Raw genomic sequence first — 19001 nt, 5'->3', positions numbered from 1 at the left:
TGTCCTGTTAGTGTATAGCTGATGTGCTGATTGGAGCATGTGTACATGGCTGCTATTAATTGGCACAAGTGTAGTCTCCGTTTAATTTTTGCACACATTGGTATTATGTGTGTGTGTTTACACCATATGTGGTCATACGGGCAAAGGTGTTCATAGCTGTAAAATCAGACGGCAAGTGAATCAGGTATGCGTTATCACAGGGCATGTCAGAGCTTCTAAAGTACCTGTGCCTTATACTTTAATTTCATAGCCACGTTTCTCCTGTGCAAAATGATTGAACTGGTTGTAGCTCACCTTGTTGCTTCTAATTTCATAGGGTGGGTCTATATTTCTTCAAATTTCTATCATCAGGACACTTTCTTACTTTTTCCGCATTCGCCGGTAGAGTGTTTCCGTGTTCCATTATTGCTTAACTTGAATTCTCTTTAAAGGAGCCAGGCTGAGTCTTGATGTCATGAAGGTCTGCCTGCTCCTCAGTGCCCATGCCAAATATAGTCCTCTTAATGTGGTTGCAGATGCAATGCATTTCCTCACGTTCACTACTGTAAACCCACTTAACACTGCTATTCTTTCTGGGTTTTTTTGTGCAGTTTTATATAGTGGCAATACCACTGGAAGGTAGTGGAGCACTTTACATTAGTTCCAGCTACTTTTATGTGCAGTTATATAGAGTGACAACACGACCCAAGGTATTGGAGCTCTTTACATTAGCACCACTTCTTTTACACAAGGACACATTCATTTTTGCAGGCACAATGGCTTCATTTATGAGACCCTTGTGCCACCCGATCGTGACTTTTTGTGACTTTTTGATGGTGCAGAGGCCTACTCCATATTTATGAGGCAGCCCTAAGCCACTTTTTTTGGCTTAATGCTGCTTCATGATTACTGTTCCCTTTAACACAGTTTTCTGTGTTAAAGGGGAATGCAATCAGTGCCGGCCTGGGTACAGCAACCAGACATGGCAGAATGCTGCTCAACCGTCCCTGTGAGCAGGGGTGGGGGTGGCACCACTTCAGCTTTTGTTACAGGGGGCCGATATTGCAGAACTGCTGCAAAACTGGCCTCCATTGCAAAAACCAGCCCCAACAGCATCAAAACCAGCCCCCACCCCTCTGGCCCACCAGTGAAATGCCTGGTGCCTGCTATGAACAGTCCGCACTGAGTGCAAAACGGTGTTGCTGGGGTGTTCCCAGCAACATCCATGGCTTTTTGACACTGTCCCAGATTAACGAGAAATCGTAACTCTGAGGCAGCGCCAAATACCTATGTTTTCCAGGTGAGGCGTAAGAGAGACACAATGAGGAGAAACATCTTTTTTTCTCCTCATGTTTCCTTTTTCTATGTGTGCTGCAAAGAGGCAGAAGCCCCATGTGATTGTTTTTGTGCAGGAAGGCTTCCCTTCCTGCACAAAAATAATCATCCTTGCAATGCAGGCGGCACCCTTGCACCATAGTGCAAAGGTGCCTTTGTTGGTGTAGGCCAGCCCATTGTGCGCCGGTGCAAGGAAAAAGGGCAGGAATGCACCCTATCTGATAGAGTGTATTCCTGCGCTTATCTTAGGCCTCAGGGTAGCGTAGCAGAAAGGCCTGTGGCAAAACCTCATAATTGAAGCCCAGGGAGATTAAGGGTTCTGCTCAGAATCAGGGATGCTAAGCCGGCGCCAAAGCTCAGACACGGTTTCCCAGCTCCAAAGGTGCCAGCTGTGGTGCTTATGCCGCATCCTCTCCCAAGAGGAAGCCACATCGTCTCCCTAGCCTCGGTCTAAGTTCTACATTTGGTGATTATGGCCAAATCACGTAGGGACTCATGTATGAAGTTTTGACATAGGGCAGCGCCACAAGGAATCTTGCCGCTCTGCCCTACGGTAAAACAAGAGGGGGGAATGCGCCGTATCTATGTGATATGGCACATTCCTGTACTTTTCCCCAGTGCTATGCACAATGGGCTGCCATGCGCCAACGCAGTCACCCTTGCACCATGAAACAAAAGTGCCTGCATTGCTGGGCTGATTGATTTTGTGAAGGAAGAAATATCTTTCTGCACAAAATCAATCACAAAAGGTGATTTTCTTTTTCTATGTGTGCTGCAGACTGGAGCACATATAGAAAAAGGAAAACATGAGGAGAAATAAAAACATTTCTCCTCGTTGAGCCTCCCTAATGCCATCTCTGATGTATTAGCAGGTTTACAATTTCTCATAAATCTGGGAATGTATCTGCTACCATGGGTGTTGCGTGGGAACACCAACAGCAACACCCATGGAAAGCCCTTGTCACGCAGTTTTCTGTGTAAAAGGGATACATATTTATAAGGCCATGAAAAGCCACAAAAAGTGGCTTTACGTGGCCTTATAAATATGCGGTGGCACTTTGCGCCACCAGAACGCCCAAAAAATTACGGTCCGGCGGCGCAAAAGTGCCTGTAGGGTCTTTCCTCGTGGCAGCGAGAATTTGCTGTTGGTTGCCCACCCACTTACCGCCCATGGCTGCTTGCTCCCGTGGAACTCCATTGCACAGATCCCCTCCTCTGCCGACTTTGTTTTCCACATTTTATTTTGCAGTTTTATGTAGCGCCAACACCATCCAAAGGTATTGGAGTGCTTTACATAAGCACAAGGTACTTCTTTGTGCAGTTGTATAAAGAGCCAACCCAACCCGAAGGTATTGGAGCGCTCTACATTAGCACCAGTTACTTTACACAAGGACACATTCATTTTTGTAGGCCTGGCGAGCTTAAGTGATTTGCCCAAAATCAAGGACGTTAAAATGACGCCGAAACTTTAACCTGGTTTCCAGCTCCATAGTCGATATCTCTGGTCCTTACGCGATATCCTCTTCGGAAAGGATGCGATATCCTGTCCCTAGCCTCACCCTCTGTTCCACATTTTGTGATTACGGATAAATCACCTAATCTCCCCATTTCTTCTAAACACATCAAGCATTGGCAAAGCCAGTCGGTTTCGCCTGTGCTAAATCTATTGTTGTTAGGTCTCAGCTAGGCAGCACATGCACTGCTCGGCTAGACAGCACATGCGCTACCTTGAAGAGATGAGTTGTGTTTTATCTGTGAGCTCACCCATCTCCTTCCATTGGTAAACTTCAGCATCGGTCTCATTTTTTTTATGCCATTTGCCATGGCATGTGCTCGTCATGCCCTCTTCTTGTGTTTGGCCCTCCCATAGTGCACTGCTCTTGGTTTGAATAGCTATTTTTTTCAAGCTCTCTATAGGAGTACTTGTGTCTTCAGGCCCTCTCCCTTGTACACAGACACACATACCACTTAAATGTATGCACGTGCACATAAATGAATGAATTTCTTTAAAATGTTAAAACTCGTTGCTTGTCCATCCTTCCATCGCCTCCTGCTTCCCTGCTTGACCTGTCCCGCCGCTGCTTCCCTTGTCGCTGCTGCTATTACTATTATTTTTTTTAATGATCCAATGGTACTGGAGCGCTGATTCCCTCCTACGTCTTGCCATGGTCCTCCCTGTACACATACACACATACCACTAAAATGCATATGTGTGTGTACATAAACAAATGCATTTCTTAAAAATTGTTAAAACATGAACAGCACTTGTTTTTTTACTTGGCACGATTCGATGGTACTGGAGCACTTGCTCTATTCTCCGTCCTGCCATATCGCAAACACAAGCCAATGATATTGGAGCACTTTAAGTGCTCACCTGTTACATCGCACAATGACTCATTCATTTTTTTTCGCTGATCCTGGTTCAATTAAAGGTATTTTCCCCCCTTCATTGTTGCTTCTTATTGCCCTCTCCCGTCATTGCTTGCCCATCTCCACATCTCCTCCTGCTTCCCTGCTTGACCCGTCCCATCTCTACCTCCCTCGTTGCTGCTGCTTTTTTATATTTTTTTGTACGATCCGATGGTATTGAAGCGCTTGTTCCATCCTCCCTCTTGCCATAGTGCTCACACCAGCCAATGGTGTTGGAGCATTTTAAGTGCTTATCAATTACGCAATGACACATTCATTGTTGTACGCAGGTGGGAACATAAGTGATTTGCCCAGAATCACAAAATGTTGAGCTGACCCTGAGATTTAAACCTGGTTCCCTAGTTCCCTCAGCAGCATCCTTAGCCGTTATGCCACATCCTCACTTCACATCAAAGCTAAGCCTGGGCGGAGTTCTCCCACTTGGAACTCCGCAAAGTGACCAAAAATCTCTGCCGGGCTGAACAAAGTTCTGCAAGTTGTGGAGTGTGTACAGTCATGCCTGTTAGCATTGATTTTCAGCGCCAGGTATTTGTCTGGTGCTGGAAAATCAACATTAACAGCATCATACACAGTGCAAGAGAGCGCTGGTTCTTTTTTTTGCAGATCGAGTAGATTTTCTACTCGAAAGTCAACTTTCTCAATGAGAACAGTAGGTTTCTCAATGCGAGCAGTCGCGACCACCCGCAACCGCCCACATTGAGAAATCTGACCGCCCGCGTTGAGAAATATCGCCGAGGGGTGGATTTTTCTCCCACAAGCTTGTCAACTTGACGTTGAGGAGTTAGAGCGGGGTAAAAAACTTTGCTCCGCTATGCGGAGTGGAGTTTTTCAGAACTTCGCATACTCCGCAAGCACTGCAGAGTGCGGAAAACTCACCGAACGGAGCGAAGTTCACCTCCCGGGCCTTAATCAAAGCTCCTCAACTATTTCTTACTATCACATCGACATTTGTTCAGCAAGACCCCGTCAGCACCGAACAAGCACTGGCAAAGCCAATATTTCTTGGCCTTGTCAATGTGACTGTCTTTTAGCCATGTTGTCTAGCAGCACATCTGCTGTTCAACATGACTAAAAAAAAGTGCTATCATGTGGCCAGTGCAGGCCACGTCATAGTGCTTTTTGTGTTACGAGGGTCAGAACAATAAATGCAACATGGAGAGTGAAGAGACTCAGGGTCGGCTCAACATCCTGGGACTCTGGACTTTCAGCCATGCTGAACAGCAGATGTGCTGGTAGACAACATGGCTAAAAGACAATCACATTGACAAGGCCAAGAGCTCGGGCATCAATGAGGCTTATTGGCTTTGTCAATGCTTGTTTCAGTTACTGGGCACAGAGACACTGGGCGACCCAGTCATTTCAACTTGGTGGCTTCCCTGCAAAAACGCAGGTGCCCGATGCTCAGCCCTACATGCAGCTCTACTGAGCTGGTAAGTGTTCCTCTTTTCTTCCTGTTATCCCTCTTTATTATATTGATATTTGGGCTCCCTTTTATTGTGCTTGGATACTAGGAAAGAGATGAAAATCTGTATTTAATTTCAATTTTTTTTTTAAATCTGCAGAAAATTTGCAAAACATTTGAGGAAAAAATACATTAGCTGAGAACTAAGATAAAGAAGCATTTGCTGCAGAAAAATCTGTGCTGCAGATTTGGACTCTGAAAAAGGACACCTGCTGCTTAAAAGTAAGCTAAATATAAGATTAGAAATGCAGTCACCATGGACTGAGACAGGTAGCATCTGCCTCTCTATTAGCTAGAGCAAATACATACCATATTCTAAATTCTAAACAAAATAATAACACTTCAGAACGACTACAGAATAAACACCTAACTCATCTTCTCCCTTAACTTCCAACAATGAACAAAGAACCACAAAGTCCTTACACGCCTGCACACAGACAAACAGACATAATCACTCACACACGCTTGCGCGCACACCCACACACACACGCACACACACACCCACACACACACACACACACATATTCAAACCACCAAGGAACAATGCAGCTAACAGCTACAGTACATTATCTCTGAGGCCCTTATTTATAAGGACTTGTGCCGCAGTTGTATCACTTTTTTGTGACGATGCAGCAACGTATACAATGTGCCACACTGCGCCTTATTTACAAAGTGACGCATCTAGGCAGATGCAGGTTTAATGTAGCGTAGGGCTTGACAAAGTGATGCATCAGGTATAATGTAAGCAGGGTGGGCGTTCCCCCGTGAAAAAGCCTTGTAGAAGTGGTGCAATGAAATCTATGAGATTTCACTCGCCACTCCTATGATTTGACTCCATCACAATCCTTACAGGGGTAAGCAGTGATGCAGGGCCTTTTACATGGGATTTGGCCCATGTGTAATGACACATTGCTGGAGGTGCGTCAGGTTACCGGCAGACTCCAGCAATGCACCACCAGATACGTCAGGATTCCTGGCGAATCTGTGCAATCCTTGCGACATGGAGCACTGTAATGCAGTCACCATGGACTGAGACAGGTAGCATCTGCCTCTCTATTAGCTAGAGCAAATACATACCATATTCTAAATTCTAAACAAAATCATAACACTTCAGAACGACTACAGAATAAACACCTAACTCATCTTCTCCCTTAACTTCCAACAATGAACAAAGAACCACAAAGTCCTTACACGCCTGCACACAGACAAACAGACATAATCACTCACACACGCTTGCGCGCACACACACACACACACACGCACACACACACACCCACACACACACACACACACACACACACATATTCAAACCACCAAGGAACAATGCAGCTAACAGCTACAGTACATTATCTCTGAGGCCCTTATTTATAAGGACTTGTGCCGCAGTTGTATCACTTTTTTGTGACGATGCAGCAACGTATACAATGTGCCACACTGCGCCTTATTTACAAAGTGACGCATCTAGGCAGATGCAGGTTTAATGTAGCGTAGGGCTTGACAAAGTGATGCATCAGGTATAATGTAAGCAGGGTGGGCGTTCCCCCGTGAAAAAGCCTTGTAGAAGTGGTGCAATGAAATCTATGAGATTTCACTCGCCACTCCTATGATTTGACTCCATCACAATCCTTACAGGGGTAAGCAGTGATGCAGGGCCTTTTACATGGGATTTGGCCCATGTGTAATGACACATTGCTGGAGGTGCGTCAGGTTACCGACAGACTCCAGCAATGCACCACCAGATACGTCAGGATTCCTGGCGAATCTGTGCAATCCTTGCGACATGGAGCACTGTAATGTAAATACGGCGAAGCCATGGTGTCACAAGCTTGGTGAAATGAAGTGTTGCATCGCTGTTTTTTCCCAGCGATGTAACACTTTGCATAAATGAGGCCTTGAGTTTCCAAAGAAGAATTAACGTGTGAGTTGACCCTCTTGTAAAGTGCTTTCAATAATGTATTCCTTGTTTGATGTTACCAACTATTTTGGAAGTAACAGAATGCTCAGAGATGTGAGGTAAATAGTTCATTGTGCCTCTATTATGTGACATGCATCTGCCAGAAATCATAAAAGAAGCAAGTGACAACCTATCCATGTTCTAGCATCTTCCATCATCTAACCCCACCACATAATTCTTGATCCATACCCTTCTCTTGGGAGTGAAGAAACGGGACACGCCCAGCAACATGACCTGTACATGTAAATTGTGACCCTGAACACACTCATACCTATCAATATTACAAATATTCAGGGGTCTAAAATACAATAATAATGTATTGACAACATGCGGCAGGGCTGCGTGTGATCTCGTTTTATGCTATGACTTTGCCTATACAACATCTGCTTTGAGACATGGGCTATTGTGCCATGGGGCTTGTGAATTTGAGCAGGCAAATCAAATAACGCTTTATACTTCCCACCCTCTGCCTAACATTATACACCTTTGGGGTGACGGGGACAACATTGATTTTTAATCAGCATGTATTGATTTTTGATTCTCAATCAGCATGTGTTATATTGTGAATCCTCGATTTTGAATATAGGATTTAGACACAGCTGGTAAATTCTGGGGTTTTAGCAATAACACTATAGAAGGGCCGGACTAGGAACCAAAACCGGCCCCGGCAAAGTGCTTGGCTGGCCCCCCTGGGGTAGGTTAGGGGTGCAACCGAGCTCTTTGCCGGGGCCGGTTTACGGCCGATTTTGTTACAGTGCCGTTTTTGCAGCTATGCTGCATAAACGGCCCTGTAACAAAAACAGCCCCGAGGGGCCCAAAACCGGACCCCACCCTTGCGGCGCACCGGGGGATTGCCCGGTGCCCGCAACGGTCAGTCCGGGCCTGCACCATAGGCATTAACATCAGACTCATTAAGGCAGTAGGACTAGCCACCTTACAATCCAGTTTGATGAATGTGATGAAGGTATGTGTTTATCATTTCATGAACACTATATCCTTCACACTAAGCAGCCATATAAAACAGTATAAATAATAGTTTTTAATCTTGTGTTGTGTGTATTTACGTGTCGTTATTGCAGCATATGGGCAATCTATGGGATGTTGAGATTGGTAGGATGCCAAAGTGAACAAGGTATTTTTCTACTTTTTTCTCATAGAGCGGTGCCTCCTTTTTAGGTCTCGCCTGGCGACCACAGCGCAAAAGCGCTGTCGCCAGCAAGATCTATTGTCACTGACTTGGCTCGGAAGGGAGACAGGAGATGGGCACGCGCAGTACGGACTGGAAATGTGAACGTGCACGTGAACACGCACGTACAGTCACAAGATGGGCACATCTCCTGTCCCCCTTCCGTCCTCATGGCGTGAAATACACAAAATGCCCAAGACGTGGCAGGGCATTGGCTCTTAAAATAAAATATGCCCCCGATGGAGTGGGCAACAACCGCGTTATTGCTCAGGACAGGGACTCGCTAGTGCCAGCATGCAGCCCCACTCACCGGGCTGCTGTGCAGAGACTCCGTTTCCTCTCTTGTCGGCGGGGCTCTCTCAGCATACGGGAGCCCTGCAGAAACAGACCTCGCCTCTCCACTTCACCCGCGCCCCCTCCTGGGACCCGGGACTTCTCAGGACTTCGACTGCTACCGCAGGGCTCTCCCTTCCTCCTGGGATCCCTGCATCAGCGAGCCACAACAGCCTCTTCCGGCCACGTCATAGGCCCCGCCCATTGCACGGCAAGGATGCCTGGTTTCCTGGTTTCGCCTCCCCGTTCCGCAACAGTGATTTTCAGAAGGCAGAACGCGGGGAATATATACGGGGTTTGCCTAAATTTTATGCAAGTTTCCATGACTCTGATTGACCTAAGACATGCACCGTGACACATACGCGTGTGTCACTCCAGCTCCATACGGTCTATTTAAGCTGCAATAATTAACACTCCTGTCTCACTTTGACGAACGGAGAGATACTACGGAGCGGCGGTAAGCCTTTGTGATGCTTATTTTTTTTAGATTCCCAGACGGGTTCATCTAGGTTTGTAACCTCCTTATGAGTATAGCGTACTAGGTTTTGTGATTAGCATGTGTTTTGCTGAACCGTACGTTTTAGCGGTTGATACCACTCCTTTCATCTGAGTCACATTAAGACATGAAAGCCTCGACACACATTAGTGCATGCTTGTATGCCAGTGTGAACTGTGCCTTGCGCTCATTCTCTGTTTGTATAGCAGACGCTTTGTGTTTTGTGATTAGTACGCTTTGTTCACCACACAGCACCGGTTTAATCTCTAAGCAATCATTTTTAATTCTTTCACCTTCATAATCACAATCTATACAGCCCTCCACTAATGACAGCACACTCCTGATTGAACGCCTAACTGATTCCTGTTATGAATAGCAAAGTTTTTTAACTTCATTGTTTTGCAAGTGACCCTTACACAATCTATTATGGGTACATTCTAACTCCGAAGCCCTTGTCTTTTAATCCACGGCACGAGGCATTGACTGTGCTTCCATCATTTTGACTATTGAGCTCCCTTCCCCCGGTTTTATATACTTACTAGCAGCCCGCCCCAGCGTTGCCCGGGGCAGAAGTGGGCTGGGGGCAGCATTTAAGGCTTGCGTGCACTGAGGACTCCCGTCCGTCCCTCTGTGCACACCCGCTCCTGCCCTGACCCCTTCCCGCCCGACTCCCTCCCGCCCCAACTCCAATGTGTCCCTTTACCTTACCTGAGCCGCCGCTGGGGGCAGCATTTGAGGCATGCGTGCAGTAAGGGCTCCCGCCCGAACCTCTGTGCGCACCCGCTCCCGCCCGACTCCAATGTGTCCCTTTACCTTACCTTAGCTGCCGCTCCTCCCTGTGCTCCTCACTTCACCGCCGCTCCATGTCCGCCGCTCCTCCTCGTCATGATGCACCTGAGCCGCCGCTTCTCCCCGCGCTCCTCACTTCACCGCTGCTCCATGTCCGCCGCTCCTCCTCGTCATTACGCACGTCGCGGCCAGCGCTACGTCGCGGCCAGCGCAGCGTCGCGCGGCGCTACTTTCAGGGCACTACTTTTTTTTAAAGTTATATTTTTAAATTTACGTTTAAAAAAAAAATGTATAGCCTCTGTCCATCTGCACACCCTGACAATTTCTATGATGTATCGGGTGTGTGGATTGGCGCTGTGGTTCCAGAGTTTACCTGGCTCAAAGGTTTGTGTTCTCTCTTTATAATAGTAGTATAGATTTTAGACTCGACCTTATATAAGGCATATGTTCATTGACAAGAACAAGGATACACGCCAGGTTTCTAGGCTATGTGTAGTTTTTATTCTATTGTTAATTTCAATGAAGGTAGGATGTTTAGTATATCTGCTATTCATTACCTTCATAATGTTTGGTCTAGAGAGGAGCTTTTTTGCCCACTGTGATGCTATTTCAAAACTGCAAATATATGAAGGTCTAGGCAGAGGGATATCAGTGGGAGGAGTGTTTCACACATTGCTTTGTGATTGTATTTGCATTTGTATAGCGCTTCCTACCTCTGACAAGGCGCCAAAAAGCATTACACTTCCTAGTGTCACTCTTCCCTAGGAGGCATTTTCAATGCAATAGGTCTCGCCTTTACGCCAGTTTGAGCTATTGGCATTGTAAATGTCATTGCCTTTTATTTACATCGATAAAAAGCATTGTCATTTACAATGCTAATAGCTTAAACTCTTGCAAATGCAAGACCTATTGCATTGCAAATGCTTATTCCCTGAGCCGCAGTCAGGTGAGGTGAGGTATCCTTCTCATGCATATCGGGTAAGAACGAGAAGCATGCATCCACAACTGGGTTTTGGTAGATGATAATGAGATTGTCACTACAGTTGATGTTTTGTTCTGAGCATGAAAGCTCTGCACTCCCTAAAAATGTTGCGCTTATGTCCTTCACTGTGTTACAGATTACTTTAGCTGTACGGGTTTTGCAGAGGAGGGATTATACATTCCTGATTACAGGTGATCCGGTTGTATCGTTTCCAACCGCTTCAAATGTATTTGTATTTATCAAATTGTTTGTATAAACCGCTCCTTCACGTCAGCCACCTCCCCAGAGAGCTGGAAGCACGCAGAGATCAACGCCCTACTGAAAAAACCGACGGCGGATCCCAGAGACTTCAAGAACTTCCGCCCCATCTCTCTTCTTCCTTTCCTGGCCAAAGTCATCAAGAAGACCGTCAATAAACAGCTGACCGTTTTCCTCGAGACAAACAACTCGCTTGACCCGTCCGGATTTCGAGCAAACCACAGCACTGAAACCACTCTCATCGCAGCCACCGATGACATTTGGACCATGATGGACATCGGAAAAACCACTGCCCTCATTCTCCTAGACCTCTCGGCAGACTTTGATACCGTCTGCCACCACACCCTAATAACCCGCCTCTACAACACTGGGATCCAAGGAAAGGCCCTGTACTGGATTTCATCATTCCTCTCCGACAGAACCCAGAGAGTCCGCCTCCCTCCCTTCCGCTCCGAGGCCACCAAGATCATCTGCGGCGTACCCCAGGGCTCCTCACTCAGCCCTACCCTCTTCAATATCTACATGATCCCCCTCGCCGCCATCTCACGCAAACACAACAACGACACCCAACTGATACTCTCCCTCACCAAGGACCCAGCCACCGCCAAAACCAACCTCCAGGAAGGAATGAAAAACGTCGCAGAATGGATGAAGCTCAGTCACCTGAAACTGAACTCAGACAAGACGGAGGTCCTCATCCTCGGACAATCCTTCTCCACCTGGGATGACTCCTAGTGGCCCACAGCGCTGGGCTCCGCGCCCACTCCCACGGACCGCGCATGTAACCTAGGATTCATCCTGGACTCCTCCCTCTCGATGACCAGGCAAGTCAACGCCGTATCCTCATCCTGCTTCAACACCCTGCGCATGCTCCGAAAAATCTTCAGGTGGATCCCCACAGAAACCAGAAAGACCGTCACCCAGGCCCTCGTCACCAGCCGACTAGACTACGGAAACGCCCTCTATGCAGGAACCACAGCCAAACTCCAGAAACGACTTCAGCGCATACAAAACGCCACTGCCCGACACATCCTCGTCATCCCCGCCACAGCCACATATCCGCCCACTTAAGAAACCTGCACTGGCTCCCCGTCAACAAGAGGAACACGTTCAGGCTCCTCACCCACGCACACAAAGCGCTCCACGACAAAGGACCCAAATACCTCAACGACCGCCTCTCGTTCTACACCCCCACCCGCCAGATCCGCTCAGCCAGCCTCGCCCTCGCCACCGTCCCACAGATCCACAGAATCACCGCTGGAGGAAGGTCGTTCTCCTACCTGGCCGCAAAGACATGGAACTCACTCCCCGCACACCTTCGACTGACCGAGGACCACCTCACCTTCAGGAAGCACCTCATTCCTGGCTATTCGAGCAATGACAGCACCCCTCCCTTTAGCGCCTTGAGACTCTCACGGGTGAGTAGCGCGCTCTATAAATGTATTGATTGATTGATTGACTATATTTTCATTTCTCACTTTTTTACACTGTGCTGCAGCAATATTCTAGTTGGTCTTGAAGAAGGCATTGAACGGAATGTGGTCCGGATGTGCTGAAACATGTTGACCTCTTTTTCAAACATCAGACAGTTATTTGTTAAAAACTGTAGTTTGCACTGTTTTTAGTTTGGATTGCAAGAATAAATACAGGGTCTGTCGTAGTTCAATTTTAAATTCACATATTACTTTTGTTATTTTGCACTGCATTCATTTCCCACACAAGTCAATTGCTCTCTTCTGGTAACTTAACTTTAGAACAAAAAACATCCTTGTGCTCCCCGGTCCCTATGAAGGGGTTGTAGCCCTTAGTGTCACTAGAGTGACTTTAAGAGGAGACCCAGATAATGAAACATTTCACCAATTGGTGAGTGATGGGAATCTGTTCATCTAAATAGGACTTCTCATTTAGATAGGACTCTGAATTGTAGTAGGGGGAGTAGAGTCCTATCTAAATGAGAAGTCCTATTTAGATTTCGGCAGGTTTGCTTGGAGGCCTGGAGCCTGGTCTTCAGTGCACCAGCTGGCTTTCTTGCTGGGATGACTGTTGGAGGGTTTCTTGATCGGGGTGAGGGTGTTGGCGCAGTCACTCTTCCCCTCGCCAACACAAAAAAATACCATTTGGGTCAGCATTGGGAGTTATGTTATGCTATGTTGATTTGTATAGTGCACTATTCATCCATGTGTGTATCCATGTGTGTATCCAAGCACTTGGACAAGGTGTGTGGTCCTCAAGGTACTTATATGAAGCGTTAGGTCTTGCAGAACTCTATAAGTGAGACAAATGCTTTGATGTGTTGAAAGAGGTCGTTCTGGGTGTTGGGCACCTCCAGTTTAGCTTTTGTGGATGGGCATGTGTACAAGTAAGGCAGAGCAAAGGTGTCTGATGGGTTGATGAAAGCGTATGCAGCTTTTCAAGTATTCTGGTTCTGTGTTGTGCAGGGCTTTGTATGTGTGCATCAGTAGTTTGAATTGGCTGCGCTTGTGAATGAGATACCAGTGAAGATTCCTGGGGTGCAGTGTAATATGAATGCGGTGTGGGTGGTTGAGTATGAGTCTTGTGGCTGAGTTGTGGATGGTCTTGAGTCTATGGGGAGATTTCAGCATAGACAGCATTGCCATAGTTCAGTCTGCTGGTGATGAATGCTTGTGTGATGGTCCATCTGGTATTCTGAGACAACCATTTGAAGATCTTTTGCAGCATGCGTAGGATTTGGAAGCAGGAGATGTACACTGCATTTACTTGAGCCATCATGTTAAGCTTGTCATCTAGGATGATCGGTAGATTTTGTCTGTTGCCTGTGGGTGTGGATATTGTTTCTATCTCTGGCGTTCGCCAGGTAAAATCCCGTGATGAGGTCTTGTTGCTGACGACCAGTAATTGCGTCTTGTTGGAGTGGATCATCAGGCAGTTGTTTGGCATTTTGTCTGCTACCATGGTCATGCAGTTTGTGAAGTTTGTTCAGGTGGTGTTTGTCTTGTTCCGCAGGGAGAGGTTGAGTTGTGCGTTATCAGCGTAGGCGATGACGTGATGTCGTGATCGGATGATGTTGGCGAGCAGTGCCATGCATATGTTGAAAAAAGCAGGGCTGAGGATTGACCCCTGTGAGACACCACATATTAGTTTCTTGGTCTCATAAGTGAAGGGTGGCAGCCTGCCCCTTTGGATTCTTTCCATGAGGAAAGAACAGGTCCATTTAAGAGTGGATCCTTGTATACCAGTCTCAAGGAGTCTTCTGATGAGGGTGTTGTAGGAGACAATGTCGAAGGCCACAGAGAGGTCAAGCAGGATGAGGGCCGCTGTTTCGTCTCAGTCCAGGATGTTTCAAATGTCAATGGCCCCGATGAGTACTGTTTTCTTGCTGTGGTTCTTTCTGGATCCTCATTGTGTGTTGTCTAGAAGATGGTGAAGTTCGAGGGGGTTGTGAGTTGCTTTTTAATGGTGTTCTCAATCATTTTGGCTGGATAGGGGAACAGGGAGATGGGTCAGAAGTTGCTCAGTTGAATCAGGTTGGGTTTGGGATTGTTAAGGAGGGTGTTCATTTTTACAAGTTTCCATTCATCCGGGAAAGTGGCGGATGTGATGGAGGCATTGATGATGTGGGTCAGGGTAGTGCTGATTGGTGATATTCCCAGTTTGTAAATGTGGTGGCGAAATGGGCATGTTGGGGCCCTTGAGTGGGTGGTCCACATGACTGCAGATGTGTTGTTTCTGGTGAAAGTTGTCTATTCAGTCAGATGACAGTCTTGGTTGGTGGTGGAGTTGGTTAGCAATGAGTTCTATGGGGTTAGGATGGTGTGCAAAGTTGTGGTCAATTTTTTCGATTTTGCTGGGGAAGAAGTTGAACACGTTGTTGCAGAGTTGTTGGGAGGCACCAATGTTGTTGACAGTGGCTGAAGGTGAGGTAAAATCCTTGACATTCTAGAAGATCTCCTTGCAGCTGTAAGAGCTTCCTTCGATGTGGTTCACTTGGGCTTTTTTTCTTGGTGACAGCAATTTGCTAATGATAGTGTCTTAGTGCAGCCTAGTACTAGGTTAGTAGGTAGTTCTGTTGGTGGTGTCGTGGCTGGCTCTCCATTTCCTTGCTAGCTGTTTACAGTGTTGTTTATTGTCTTGGAGGTCTTCTGTGTACCAGCTGGCCTGCTTGTTTGAGCTACTATGCTTGTTGGGTTTGATGGGTATGAGGGAGTCTGTGCAGTTCTTGAAAAAGTTCTTGAAGTTTTTGATGTGCTTGGTGAGGTTGTCTGCGGTCCAAAGCTGATCAGTGCTGAGGGCGCTGAGCCAGTCTACTTCTGTGATTTTGGTCCAGCTGCAGCTAAGGGTGCTGAACCCGGTAGAGGTGTTGACTTTAGATGTGTGGATATGGAAGTGGATGATGGAGTGGTCGGTCCATATGATAAGTGTGGTGGAGTTGTATTTGATGCTGTAGTTTGTGGTGCAGATGGGGTCCAGTGTGTGTCCTGCGATGTGTGTTGACTCTGTGACTAGCTGGACGAGTCCAATGTTGCTCAAGCTTTCAAGGAGTTCTGTGGAGCATGTGATGTTTCAGTTTTCCAGGTGAAACTTGAGGTCATTCATTTTGGCTCTGGAGTCAATGGTGAGTGGAGTGACAAAGTTGGTGATGAGTTTGGTAAAGGTTGCTTGGGGTCCAGGTGGTTGGTAGGAGAGGGTTTTGCTGAGGGTGAATTTTTCAGAGATTTGCAGCTTGAAGTGCAGGTGTTCCATGAATGGGGTAGAATTCTCTGTGGATGTTCCACATTTGATGGATTCCTTGTAAATGATAGTCAGTTCTCCTCCTGGTTTTGAAGGCAGTCCTGTTGAGCAATCTTGTAGCCCATTTGGAATTGCTGTATCAATGTCGGGAGCCAATGAGGGGGTGAGCCAGATCTCTGTGATGAAGGGGATACCTAGTGCCTTGCTGCTCAGAAGGACCCAGATTTCAGTTATGTGTTTGTGGAGAGATCCTGTGTTGAGAAGCATGCATGCAAATGGGAGCTGACGAGTTGGTTTACTATGGCATTTGTTTAGGTTGGAAGTGTAGGTGTTGTTGGTGTTTGAGTGGTGTGTGTGTTGGGGGAGGGTACTGAGGGCGTTGTAAGTATTTGTGTGGCAGTGTATGGCTGCTGAAGAACCAGCAGTGGGAACAGGTAAAATCTCCTAAAGTGGTGTTAGGCGAGGCACGGCAGCAGTTGGGGGAATGGCATCCGGGGTCTAGTGACCTAGGGAGTGTTGCAGAGGCAGTGATCAGACCAGGGTTCCAGGCACAGACAGTCGCAGCCGGGCTTGTCTGTGATGTTGAGCCAGTGGCACATTTGCTGCAGACTTCCACTGTACTTTACTGATGCAGCTGTCATTAAGTTGGTCCTGGGAGGGGGCGGAGTCCAAGGTGCCATGATGTCATTTCCTGTGCTGATAGGTAGTGGGAAATTAAGTCCTCTTGCTTGACCTCTTCTTTTAAAGATAGTGTTGGTGGGAAAACCAGTAATGTCACTTACTGTCCAGGTGGATGTGGGGATTCAGGTGGTTTACCGAACAAATCCACGGACACAGGGATAGTGGGTAGGGCTGGTTTTATTGCCTTATACAGTTTTCTCTTTTGCACCGGAACCCTGTAGTAAGGAAGGGGATTTGCAGCGTCCTCCGTGGCCTCTCGTTCCAGTCCCCGCCTTCTTAACTCCCGATGTCTTCTGGGAGGCGTAGTCCGGGTTTCTGCCGTCTTGACACTCGGGCCGGTATCCAGTGGAGAAAGAACCAAAAAGAAAGGAAAACCAGTTTTACTGGGTTGTCCCGTAAACACTGAGACAGGGTAGGGGGTTGGTGAGGGAACACACGTGCTCAACAGTACCCCGCTATCCGTGAGGTGGAAGTGAGGGGGGGGATAGGGGGTTTAAGTGCACGCTTTGGATCAGGGGGGGTGTCCCGCCTACGTCCCGCCCAACCCAGGAAACGAGACCGTACCTGTCCTAGCCACACTTCCTGAGAAGCGTGGCTGGGCGATGCGCCTTCACGGTGGCGTCCTGGCGTGTCGCTGCAGTCTCTCTCCGCCTCCGATCGTCCTCCGGTACCCTGTTCTTTGTGGTCCGCCTGGTCTCTCTGCTTCACGCTCTGCTCCTCGGTACCTCTCCACTCGCCTTCGTCCTCACTCTTCTTCCAGTCCTCTCCGTCCTCGCACCTTCTCCACTCCGCTTCGTCCTCGCTCCTTCTTCTCTCCGCTCCGTCCTCGCTCCTTCTCCTGTCCGCTCCTTCCTCGCTCTCCTCACGCCACTCTCCTCCTCCGGGTGTAACACACACCTGTGTGGCTTCAGGGACGGGTTTTACCGTGGTATAGAGGGTGTGTCCCAGATGCGGATCCGCCCACTTAAAGCTATAGGGGTCCTCCGAGTCCAGCACGGGACGGCATCCGACGGCGTCTGGGGTTTTCCACGTGTCCGTGTGCTGCATAAAGAGAGGAGACACATGAATAGGCAGGCCAGGGGGGCCTGAGTCCGGGTCCCCCTCGTCACAGTGGATGATGGGAACTTCAGTGATGTCACTTCCTCTGCAGGTGGATGATGGGAGATCCAGTGATGTCTCATCATGTGCTGATGAGTGATGGGAAATTAAGTACGTTATACTTAGGAACGCGTTTTTCTCTCTGCTGGATACGCAGAGGCAGCTGGACCGCAACAATCCCCAGAACTCATCCGACGAACACTGAACAGGAGACACCAGTGGTCATCCGATAATCTCAAGGGAAGGGGGTTTGGGAACAAAAAATAAACTAAAATAAATAGTTAAAATAAAAAAAGCTAAAATAAAGAAAGAAACAACTGGTTCGTGATGGTGGCGAAGCAAACTCCGGGTCACAGAACAATCTGAAACAGCTGTCCTAAAGCTAGGAAGGAGTACGGAGACCAGCTCTTGCAGCAGTAGTAAAAGACATCAGTAAGGACACAAATAATCGATGGCATAAATCATGCATAAACTTCTGCATTGGGTCACGATAAAAGAGGTATTTTAGAATGATTAGAATAAATTAGAACTGCACTCACACCATATGGCGCCAAAGATACACACTCACGCAATATTGTGCCAAAGATAATTACACACTTCTATCAGCAAGAACACCTCTGAACAAATTTGAAAGATATTTGTTTTGCCTGCTTAAAGAATTCCTTGTCCAGTTCAGTGATGTTTTCATGAACAACTAATGTATCTACACATATAAGAATAAATCATCTTGATGCTTACATTTGAAAACATTGTACCTCGTAAAGTTGTATCCTTCCAGGATCTTTACCAAATTAACAATTTACTGATGCCTTATCTTGTAGAGACCCGATCTAGCCGCTAAATCCTTACCTTATTCCACAGGTGTCAGACTGATCCAGTTGTTTTTGAGCAGTACCGCTTCGTGCTTATAGGTGGGGTTGTTTGGCTCCTAGTCGTCTGCACCGTAAATGACATGCCCTATATACACGCCACCCGGACACGCTGAGATCAGTTACTTTCACGTCTGACCACTGTTTTGAAATACTAAGGCACTGAAAAGGGTGTCCTTTACACTGCAATCAGCTCACAGAGCGGGGAGGAAGTGAGGACCAGTAAGAAGTCTGCGGCTAGATAGAGTCTCTACAGATAAAGCATTACCAAAGGTAAATAACTTGTTCATCTAATAAACGCTTCTAACAGCAGATTCCTTACATTAGAATAGATACCCAAGCAATGCCTCCCAGGAGGTTGGTTTGCAAAGCAAATTTAAACCAGAAAGTCCTGCCGGACCGAACGGGCGAAGTGGCCGCCCCAATGGACCTGAATATC

This window comes from Lissotriton vulgaris, chromosome 7 (genome assembly GCF_964263255.1).
Source record: "Lissotriton vulgaris chromosome 7, aLisVul1.2, whole genome shotgun sequence".
Taxonomy (NCBI): domain Eukaryota; kingdom Metazoa; phylum Chordata; class Amphibia; order Caudata; family Salamandridae; genus Lissotriton; species Lissotriton vulgaris.
Note: the sequence above shows the minus strand (reverse complement) of the source record.